Here is a 12,165-nt window from a genome sequence, read left to right on the forward strand (position 1 = left end):
GAGTTGATGTGCAAGCACAGTGGCCCTCCTAGAGGGGCTAGGAGGTTTTCTGGAGAGCGATCTCCCCAGCTGCCCTCTCCAAAGAGTGTGCATCAGTCAAGAAAATCAATATTATTCTGCAGTAACAAATACACCCCAAGATTTCAGTGGCTTAAAATGACAAAGGTCTGTTGCTTGCTTGTACCACATGTGCATTACAGGGCTATATACCTGTCATAAGTTATTTTGGAAGATAGATGATGAAACACCCACTATCTGGAATGGTGGCAGAGGGGAAAAAGTGCTCTGGAGGGTCTCAAATCAGCAACTAAAAGCTTGACCTTGAACTGGTCACATAGCCCGAACCAACCCCAAGGGGTGGGAGGGGCCAAGAATTACAATCTTACTATGTGCTCAAAAGGCAGAAACAGCATCTCTGGTGATCAGCCCTAATAAGTATTGATGTGAGATCAAAATGAGGATTTCATTCAATCAATTGAAGGCCTGAATAGAACAGAAAGGCTGACCCTCACCCAAGTAAGAGAGAATTCTTCCTGCCTGACAGTCTTTGAACCAAGACATCAGCTTTTTTCCTGTCATCAGACTCAAACTGAAATATCAGCTCTTCCTAGGTCTTGAGCCACTCTATTAAAGATGTCAGTGTGCATACTCCTTAAGCCAGCAGCTCCACCTCTAGGCAGGCAAGTCCCTAGTGCCAAGCACAGTGCCTGGTGGACTGAATGAAATATGACAGTTAGAAATGCGAGATTTAGAGTGATAATATCCCAGATCCATCAATTAACTAACAGCTTGAGCTTGGGCAAGTAACTCCATCCTCAGTTTCTTCATCTGTAAAATGAATGATAATACCTCTCAGCATTGTCATGAAGATTAAAAAGGATAATTTACGTACAGCACAGTGCCTGGGATGTGGTAAGCATTCAATAAACGGTGCTATTGTTTGTCATTACACCTCAAGACTGGTTAGTGTCCTCTTTCTGCAAGGTGGAATCATCTCCGATTACAGTCATGCACCGCATAACGATGTTTCCGTCAACAACAGACCGCGTATACGACAGTGATCCCATAAGATTAGTACCATATAGCCTAGGTGTGTAGTAGGCTGTACCATCTAGGTTTGTGTAAGTACAATCTGTGATGTTTGCACAACAATGAAATCTCCTAATGACGTATTTCTCTGAACATATGGTTGTAGCTAATTATGATAGACAGTGGGAAAGGGGTTTCCGTCTTCTGAATCATGGCATCTAGATCAATGACTCCCTGCACTTGTTGGTGACAGCAAATAGCCTTTAAGTACCTCGAAAAATTGTGAGAGTCCCCTTGAACATGATAACAATATATTGTTAAATCTTGACTGAAAAAACATATGAGGTCAAAAAGCCTCTCTAAATCCAGTCACACTTTAAACGTGTTTTATTGGCCTCACAGCATCGATGTACATCTTAAAAATAGTAGGGCATTAGATGTGCGAGACAGAGGCTTCTTCAATCTAGAGACAAGTTTTGGTGGACATCAGGGTTCAAGACCCCACAGCCTTCACTCCAGGGCCATTCGGGGGTCTGAGGCCCAGTGGGATGAAAAACACTGATTTGATTAAGTAACGATGCAAGTCAGAGAAAACCCCCACCTTTTCCTACTTGGGAGCTTGAAGTAGTTGTACCTCCTTCTCATGCTCCCAACAATGCACCTGACCAGGGAGGTGTGCACCAACCAGAGACTTCCCTTGGCCGTCTCCTCCTGAGGGGCCGCCCCTCCATGAACATCAGTCATTTGCTCAGCTCTTCTATAGACTCCAGTATGAATACACAACTATGAATTATTATTTCATTCTCAAACTATATTTCTGAATGCATTTGCCAGACAGATTAAAAACCTAAGAAGACCACACATGAGCATAAGTTGGAGAACTGGACATCTGGTCATTTCCACAGGAAAGGACCCTTGTGAGACTGAATGGCCAGAGCTGTGATTCTGGCTGTGGTCCCAAAGCCCAGGGAGTCCCATCTGGAGAGAGACTGGGGTCCTCTGTGGCTATGAGACTTTAATTCCACCATCTCCTGGGGACAACATCCCCATTGGTAGAAAGGACTTGCTGGAGAAAGGAAGACACACCCAGCATCAAGATCACAGCCCCTTATGGGAGCTGGTTCCTTCTTCTAGAAGCTAAAGCAAAAATTGGCTTTTCAGGAACCCTCATACACTGCTGGTGGGAATGCAAACTGGTACAGCCACTACGGAAAACAGTATGGAGATTCCTCAGAAAATAGAAATACCATATGATTCAGCTATTCTACTTCTGGATATCTATCCAAAAAAAATGAAATCACTAATTCAAAAAGATACATGCACACCTATGTTCATTGCAGCATTATTCACAATAGCCAAGACTTGGAAGCAACCCAAGTGCTCATCAACAGACGAATGGATAAAGAAGATGTGGTATATATACACAATGGAATACTACTCAGCCATAAAAAAAGACAAAATCAGGCCGGCCTGTGGCTTAGCGGTTAAGTGCGCGTGCTCCGCTGCTGGTGGCCTGGGTTCGGATCCCGGGCCCCCACCGATGCACCGCTTGTCCGGCCATGCTGAGGCCGCATCCCACATACAGCAACTAGAAGGATGTGCAACTATGACATACAATTATCTACTGGGGCTTTGGGGGAAAAAATAAATAAATAAAATTATTAAAAAAAAAAAAAGAAAAAGACAAAATCGTCCCATTTGCAGCAACATGGATGGGCCTTAAGGGTATTATGCTAAGTGAAATAAGTCAGACAGAGAAAGACAAATACAGTATGATTTCACTCATATGTGGAAGATAAACAAACACACACGTAGATAAGGAGAACAGATCAGTGGTTACCAGAGGGGAAGGGGGTGGGAGGAGGATGAAACGGGTAAAGGGGCACATATGTATGGTGACAGATGGAAACTAGACTATTGGTGGTGAACCCAATGCAGTCTATACAGAAGTTGAAATATAATAATGTACACATGAAATTTATACAATGTTATAAACCAATGTGACCTCAATAAAATATTTTTTTTTAATTGGCTTTTCAGAGCCAGCCCTGATGGCCCACTGGTTAAAGTTCGGCGCTCTCACCACTTGGGCAGCCCGGGTTCATTTCCCAGTCGCAGAACCACACCGTTGGCCTATCAGTTGCGATGCTGTGACAGCAGCTCACATAGAAGAACTAGGACTTACAACTAGATTATACAACCATGCACTGGGGCTTTGGGGAGGGGAAAAAAAAAATTAGGAAGATTGCCAACAGATGTTAGCTCAGGGCAAAACTACCCCTGCAAAAAAAAAATATTGACTTTTCAGTGGCTCTCGAGGCAGTTGCTTCCAGAATCCGATGTCTATAAAGGGAGGCTGAGAAGTCCTTTGCCCCATGTCCTCAACATGCAGCCAGGCAAATCAGAGAGACCAAAGATGCTCCAGACGTGTGAAGGGCATCAAGCCCAAAGCAACAGAATACGGAGCTGCTCATTTGTATGATATACGTGAAACCAGCAGAAAAAAACAAGTCTTCTTGGCCACTACTCATTCATTCATTTATTCAACAAATATGCATACAGTCAACAAATATATTTATTCAACAATGTGTCACACGCTGCAGGGTAAGCCCTTTACTTTGGAACAAGTAACACAGGCAAGCCCTGGCTTCATGGAGCTGGCCTTTGACTGGGAGACAGATGGATTCTTAGTCAGATAATCACTCAATCAAATGCAAAATTGCAAAAGTGACATATGACATAAAGAAGAGGTCCATGGTGTCAAGACAGCCATAATGCAGGGTGTCAGCTAATGAGGGAGGACATGGAAGGCTTCCTGAGGAACAGATGCAGGAGGGAAGAGGAGAGGAAGTGGGTTTCCAGGCACAGGGAACAGCCTGTGCAAAGGCCCAGGGGTGGGAAGAAGTCTCGTGAGGAGAAGATTTTGACTTTCTCTACCCTGAAATAAGATAAATAGGCAATATGTTTTTTCTTGCTCTTTTATAGTTTCATTTTTTACTCTTTTAACCTTTCTGGAAAAAAAATTCAGATCATGATGGTGTGAACATCACTAAGAACCTCTGTTCGTTCTCTCAATGATTTGAAATATCTCCTCTCCTTGGATCTGTTTCTAGCTTTCTTTTCAGTGTCATTGATTTATTTTTGTGCAAAGACTATACTATTTTAATTATTGAGAATTCAAAATATCTGGCAGTGCAGACTCCACATTCCCCTCAGTCTTCTTTTTGGAAAAAATAAAATAAAAACAGAAAACAGTAGAGAATAATACACCACCACCCCCTACCATATATTATGAACAAATGTTAACATTTTAACATAGTTGCTTCAGACTTGTGTCTTAGGAAAAGGAATAAAATATAACAGATCAGGGCCGGCCCCAGTGGCTTAGCAGTTAGGTGCATGTGCTCTGCTGCTGGCGGCCCGGGTTCGGATCCCTGGTGCGCACCGACACACCGCTTCTCCCGCCACGCTGAGGCCGCGTCCCACATACAGCAACTAGAAGGATGTGCAGCTATGCATACAACTACCCACTGGGGCTTTGGGGAAAAAAAAAAATAAATAAAATTAAAAATAATAATTATATATATATATATGTATAAAACAGATCAACCCAAAATCCCTTATGGGCCTGCCACTCACTCCCCTTCCTCCCACACTAGAGGAAACTACCAACATGAATTTGACATGGACCCTTCTAGTCCGTGTTTTAAAACTTTAACTTCATATATATCTACCCATAAGTAAAATGCCGTATTGTTTTGTGAGTTTTCACTTTATTCTTCCAAGTGAATTTTAGAATCGTCTTGTCAAAATCCCCGTAGGCTCCTTTTTTGGATTTTTATTGGAGATGCATTAAAGGGATTTATTACTTTGGAGAGAATTGACATCTTTACATTATTAGTTTTTCCCTCTAGGGACAAAGTATGTTTTTCATTTACTCAAGCCTTTATTATGTCCCTTTGTAAAATACGGTTCTTTCTTTCTTGTAGGTCCAGCACATTTCTTGTTATTTCCGGGTAACTTATGATTTGTGTTGATGTTGAGAATAGGATTTTATTTTTGTATTATAACTGCTAATTCATTCTTATGATATAAAAGAAAGAAGTTAATTTTCTAATACTTATTTTGTAACTGGTCATATCACTGGATTCTTAGTATATCTAATACTGTAGTTTTTCATTTGATTCTTTTGTGTTTTCTTGGTGGACGATTACACATTATATACGTCATGTGCCACATAACAACATTTCGGTCAACCGTGGACCGCATATGTGACAGTAGTCCCAGAAGGTAAGTACCATAGAGCCTGGGTGTGTAGTAGGCTGCACCATCTAGGTGTGTGTAAGTACACTCTATGATGGTCGCACAACAACAAAATCACTTAACGACGCATTTCTCAGAACGTGTCCCCATCGCTAAGCGATACGTGACTTTACTATAGACTTGCAAATAATGATCATTTGATCTGTCTCCTACCGACAGTGACACTCCATTTCTTTTTCTTATCTCCATGAATTAGTGAGGACTTCCAGACGATGTTAAATTATAATGTTGAAGGCAGGTATCCTCATCTCATTCCTGATCTTAAGAGGAGGCCCTCCAATATTGCACTTTTTTATAGATGGTCGGCTGTTGTTTGAGACAGCCTTTGCCGTGTTTTTTTCTTTTAGGATAGTGAGAGATTTTTTTTCCAATCTGTGCGTAGTTACAAAGCAGAGTAGTTTAAAAAAATTAAAACACTAGTTTTTTTGTAATGTTTTGCAAAATTGGAGATTCTACTCTCATCAGCACTCTTTTTGGTGACTTGTATTGGAAAGAGCATTAGACTGGTTCCAGTTCTGGCTGTGAAACTAGTTAATGGTTTCATTTGGGGCAGGTCCTCTCACTTCTCTGGGCCTTCACTTCAATTTGTTAATAGTTTACTGTCATGAAACCTTTATTTATTTTAGTCAAACAATTTTACAAAGTCAGCCACACCTAATAAGTTCACAGGGCTGAAGATGATTAAAAGTTTAGTTTGAGTACATAGAAAATTAAACTGAAAATAGTTCAAAATAAGCAGACTGTGAAAACTTCATGAAGATCATAGCTGAAGTTTTAAAAATAATAACTGCTACTTATTGAGTATTTACTACGAGTATTTACCATGAGTATTTACTATGTTCCAAGAATAGTGTTTTACTTACAATATAGCCTATTAATTGCTTATAATAACTCTATGAAGTAAATAAAATCATTATTCCCATTTTATAGATGAGGAAACTGAGGCATAGTGGGGTGGGTACTTTGTGGATTAGCTCACTCAACGTCCATTCCAGTTTCCTTCCGGTGTACCTTCCTTCCTGTATTACATAGCCTGGAACACTCACGTCCACATTTCCCAGACTCCTTTGCAAATAAGATTCCTGATATGATTTATCTTCCGTAATCAGCAGCATTGGCCAGGGACTTGATTTTGAAATGGAGTTAGGCAGGGAGAGGGGCAACGTGCAAGGCTATGTTTTGCAGGTCATTGTAAGCATATGAGGCTCTGGTGCCTACAGTTCCAGGAGTGGCTTCCTGATCCCCAGGTCACAGTCAAGACAGGGGGTCCTGGACCCAGTGGCTGAGACAGCAACTTCCTGAATCTCCAAATTGAGGTAGAGAAGTCAGTTCCCTCCACAGGCCAGTTCTATGGTGCCCTTCTGGAAGCCATTTCCAGAGGCCAGTCTCTGGCCACTCCTCCAGCCCTTCCAGCTGTTGTAAGCACCTAGTTCCCTTATTAAATCCCTTTCTGCTTAAACCAACCAAAGTGATTTCTATTATTTGCACTTGAACTCGGATCATTATAAGCAGGGTAATCTTCCTTTTCTCACGTGTCCCCTTCAGCTAAGTAGGAGAAGCCAGCAGGCATTGCACTTGGATCAGGGCACCTGGGTTCCAGTTCCGTCCCTATTATTGAATAGCTGCATACTCTGGGCAAGTTCCTTTACCTTTCTGTGTCTCAGGGTTTTTTTTTTTTTATCTCTGACATGAGGGAATACAGTGTCACTTCTGGCTCTAACATTCTATGATTATCCTCGACCCAGAAGAATATTAAGCACCCCTGATGCAGACTGCCTGCCCAGCAGTTCACAGTAAGCCAATTACAGACCTGGAACTAGCAAGGCTATTTCCCAAGTCCTGGTTTTTCCTTGGTTTAACCCATTTGGAAGAATGTTCTGTGACGGGCCTGGAACCCAGACCCCTCCTCGGAGAGGGACTTGAACCACTGGAGCACCTCGTTGGAGGCGGGGAGGGAGTCACACCTGCAGGACGTAGATTCATTAGGAGGCTGCTGAGCAGGCAAGCTGAGGGCTACAAAGCCTGGGGCTGCTAGAGATCAAGCCAAGCGAAAGGTCAGGAAACTGGAAAATTAGGACAGGACCATGGAGAATTCTGAGGGCAGAGGTCAGTCACAAGTCAGGGATGGAAGCCAGGAAGTCTAGCCCGAGGCCAAGGAGTTGACAGTTCATAACGCTGTGGTCCAAGCAGGGACAGGGACGTGGACGGGCAGTCAAGCCTCACCAGTGAGGACAGACAAAGAATTCAGAGTCCAGGTTGTGAGGTAAGATGAGGGTCCTCATCCACCCTCCACTTGGCTGTTCAGATTCAACTAACTCAGCGCCTTGCACAGTGTAGATGTTCAGAAATGGTTGTTGCATCAGATTGCCTTGAATGAGTGAAGACCTCGGGGGTCATAACAGAGAGTAAAGCTAGTCTTGGAACAGATGTTTCCAGCCCCAATGATAAGCAGGAAGTGTTTTCATAAGTGAGCAAATCGGCTGCATTTGGGGAGAATGGTTCTGGCTGACTGAGGACAAAATATTGAAGAGCAGTTGAATTCTGGCAAATTATCTGGGTAGTTGGGGAGGGCTGGAAGGTAGCTGGATGGGGTAGCACTCTGGCCATAGAAAGGTGGACTTCTAATGTCCCCCCATCTTTCAGGGAGAATGAAGACATGCTCTAACAAGAGAGTGTACCTTAATAGTTTGCTGTCTCCAAGTTCATAGTTCTTTTTCATCCCCTCTAGCCCACATCAACTCTCTAAAATACTGCCCCTTCTAAATCTGCTCTCAGATAGGTTCTTTCCAGCAAGGAAACTGATAAAAAAATTCATAAGATACAAATTATTAAAATAACATAATTGGTTTCCCTTCCCAGAGGTTCTTGCCTTTTTGGAGGCAAACTAACCATGATGAATTTAGAACATTAGGGAAATATTGTGGAGCGGGAGACAGGTTAATGAAATCTTACCCTGGAGGATATACAGTTGTAGATTCTGTACTTGTGAGTTCACCTACTAATTTTTTTTGTAATCCCAAAATCAATACTTGGTAGAGATTTTGTGGTCATTCATGGACATGTGTAGAGTGGTGAAAAATTAGTCACCCAACCCACATAGCCCAGCTGAGGTTGAGCAAGGCGATGCTCTGCCTTCTTGTTTCAACTCTCATACTGTAAACAAGTATCCTTCTCATGATCTATGTGGTTCCATGTTTTTCACACTTGTGTGCTTTTTGTTGGTGATTTCACTGCTTAAAATGGCCCCCAAACATGGTGCTGAAGTGTTGTCTAGCGTTCCTAAGGTCAAGAAGGCTGTGATGTGCCTTAAGGAGAAAATACTTGTGTTCAATCAGCTTCCTCCAGACGTGAGTTATGTTGCTGCTGGCCATGAGCTCAATGTGAATAAATCAACAATATATACTAAATAAGGTGTCCTTAAACGGAAACACACATGAAACAAAGTTATGTGTTGATTGATTGATAAAAATGTTGTGACCAGAGGCTCAAAGCAAGCTAACTCTGTATTCCCCCAGAAGCAATGGTTGAGTATTTGCTAACTGATTGTTCACAGTGACTTTATAGAAACGTTAACTACCAAGAATAAAGAGAGGGAACTGTACTTGGTGTATCTCCAAACACCTCTTCATCCTAACTCTGTTACTAGGAAATGCTTACAGGATCCTCCTGTGTGAATGTTGCTAAGAATTACAACGAAAATATTTGGAAACATTTTTCAAGATCTTTACTTCTTAGCCTTTTTTACAGGTATGGCCTCAAATTCTCATTGACAAGCCATGAATGTGATGGCCCCTTTAGGATTGGATGTGCTGTTCCAGAAATTGAAAGAAAAGGAAACTGTAGTAATTCTGCCTGAATTTTTTTTTTTTTTTATACTGCCCTATAGCTTTGGGGGATTTTTTCCCCCCTAATAGATTCCTGATGTTAATTGTAAAACTCTTGTAAGGGACTCCTAAGTCATGAATAATGTCACTAAACAGTGTTCATGTAGAGTTTCTACATGGAATCTTAGGCGGAAAGCTGGGTCCAGGACAGAGATGGGAGGGCAGAGGTTTACAAGAGAGTTCTTACTCACCCTCTAGCAGAGGATCTGATTTAGTCACCAACAAACGGAAATCTTTCTTTGGCACTTAGTCTGGTCTGTTTCTCACCCTTCCAGAATTATCCTGACTGTAATTGAAGCCTGATAACTCTCTGGCAAGAATAAATTCAAATGACACCGGGAGACATTTGCTAATATGGACGCCTGGTAAAAGTTCTTATTCCTTAGTGCACACAGCCGAAGACAAGAATCCTGTGTTTGTGTTTAAGCAGTGATACCAGGTAATTCACTTCCCAAAATTAAGTACATGGTGAGGAATCGAGGAGCTCAAATGTTAGCTAAAAGTTTTGCTCTCCTGGAAGGAAAGACATTTCAAGGTGACATGGAGTCTCTTTTCTCTGTATTTCTTTCAGTCAAGCTGGGGCCAATTTCTTTCCTTGGCATTTAAATTCATGGGTTCAAAAGGAGGCCTTCCTGCCCATCATTCACTGCTCCCAAGGCTCTTAACTGCCACATATTCTGAACTCCACATCCCGGACGCACATTTCTCACAGAAAAGAACTGAAAGGCCTCTCAGTGCCGCCTCCCGCAGCCAAGGGGCCCTCCAGCCTGGCCTCCCTCAGGGCCTGCGCCAGCCGCCTCAGCAGCTCCCAGCTCCAGGCAGAGCATTTGTGTGGCTGAGTCCGGGGAGGAATTTGTAACTTGGGGACTGGGGTCAGACGCCTTCCGGTTTTCTACTTAGTGACACGCTTTCTCACACAGGGGTCGAGAGTTAGGGCCTCACAAATGCATCCTTCGAGAGGAGCTGCTAGAAATGTTTTCTTAATAAGAGTCTTTTTCTTTTCCCTTGAGACACTGAGAGTTTGAACCTCAGACCTTTCAATCCCTCGACAGAAGCTGTAAACCACAAGTGTGCTACATGTTGAAAGGACGTGCAAGTGACCAGCACTTGGGTCTGTCCCTCAGCCGACCGCTTGGGCAGGCTGCCCACACTGGTGGGGAGAGAAGAGGGGAACAGCTTCCCCTGCCCCCAGGGAGCCATCAGGACGCAATCAGCTCGAGCTGGCCGAGCTGGCAGAGCAGGCCGTCTTCAGCAGGCCTTTTCTTAGCCTCGGCCTGGCCCCAGACATGCCAGCCACTCGGTGTGTGTGCGGATGGCCCTCTGAGAAGCTGTCTGAGAGGTCTCATTTGGCCTGTGCTGTGAGACAAAAAAACCCAGCTGCTGCTCCGCGGGGACGTGGGAGAGCTGGCACCATACAGCCGCTGGGGACCAGGAGAGCGGACGTATTGCTCCACCCCAGAGCCAACGGGTGTGGATTGCGGAGAACTTATCACTGTGCAGGTTTCCTTTCTTCTTTCTTTCTTTTTTCTAATTGTTTTGCAAATATTTTTAGCAAGTGTTAAAATGTACACACATACATACAAATGTGTGTGTGTGTTTAGGTTTTCCTTGTTTTGGAAAAGAGAAGAGCCTGAAGAGAGTGCAGGAGGGTGGGCGGAGGTGAGGGTGAGGCCGGTGCTCAGTGAGCAGGGGAGGGCACCCCGTCCTCCAGCGCACCTCACTCCCGGTTAGCTCTGGCCAGGGAGGGACTACAAGGGTGTTGAACCTGCGTCCTGAACTCTGTGTTGCTGGAGCTGAAGCACCGACCCGGGCCTTCTCCCCAACCTTGGCTTCTGCATTGACTGCCCCCCAATTTGCCTTCACCCTCCCAGCTCTCTGCTCCTCTACTTCCCTGGATAAGCTGAAGGAGCCTCTGACCCTGAGTGTTCTGGATGGTAGCAGGGGACCCACAGGTGTGGCTGGAGTATAGAGAACAGAGCAGCGTTCCATGCGTTGGGGTCCCAGGGGTGAAGGCGGGGACCCCTTTTCTCTCCTGGCTCCTGCTTGAGTTCCTGATACGAAGTTCTCTCCTCACAGCTCTCTTTCTCCTCACAGCTCTTTGTCGATGTAACAGATTTGTCTTCTCTCAAAATGCAAATGTCCTCAGGGAGGGATAGCACTTAAAAATTGTGACTATGGAGACCATATTATCCAAACACCAAATCAGAATATTTTACAAAGCACTTTTCCTATCTTTTTCCTCATTCAATGAATTTTATTTTTCCAGAAATTTTTTCTATTATCAAAGAAGTCATAAATGTTGTAAAAGAATTTTTTTAAATAAAGCAAAGCTATGAAAGGAAATCTACCCCTACTCATACGTGATCCGCCTCCCATCTACCTCGCGGGAAGGATAGCCGTGATTAACAAGGTGTGGGGTGTCCTTCCAGGTGTCTCTCCATGTGTGCTTGTGTGTGTGCACATGTGTGTAAACGTGTGTGTTGTTTTTAACAAAAATGCATTCCTTTACACACTGCAGTGGTATTTGACTTCTTTCACTCACTGCATTAGAAACGTCTTTCTAGAAAGAACTTTTTGCTGTCTATGAATATTATATGAAAAATCTTCAAAAGTTAAATATCATTTAATATACATTTATCAGGTCACCTTTGTCTGTTTGTGCTATTGTCCTTGGTCTTTATTAAACAGAATGAAATTACAGGAAGCCAGGGATCTTCTAGGGCAGGGCTGCCCATTAGCACTTCCTGCAATGGTGGAGATGTTCTATATCTGCGCAGTCCACTATGGTGGCCACTAGCCACTCGTAGCTATTGAGCTCTTGAAAAGGGACTAGTGCTACTGAGGAAATGAATGTTTAATTTACTTAATTTTTATTAATTTAAATGCTAAATTAAATAGCCACACGTGGCTAGTGGCTACTGTACTGGAC

Source organism: Diceros bicornis, chromosome 8 (genome assembly GCF_020826845.1).
Source record: "Diceros bicornis minor isolate mBicDic1 chromosome 8, mDicBic1.mat.cur, whole genome shotgun sequence".
Taxonomy (NCBI): Eukaryota; Metazoa; Chordata; class Mammalia; order Perissodactyla; family Rhinocerotidae; genus Diceros; species Diceros bicornis.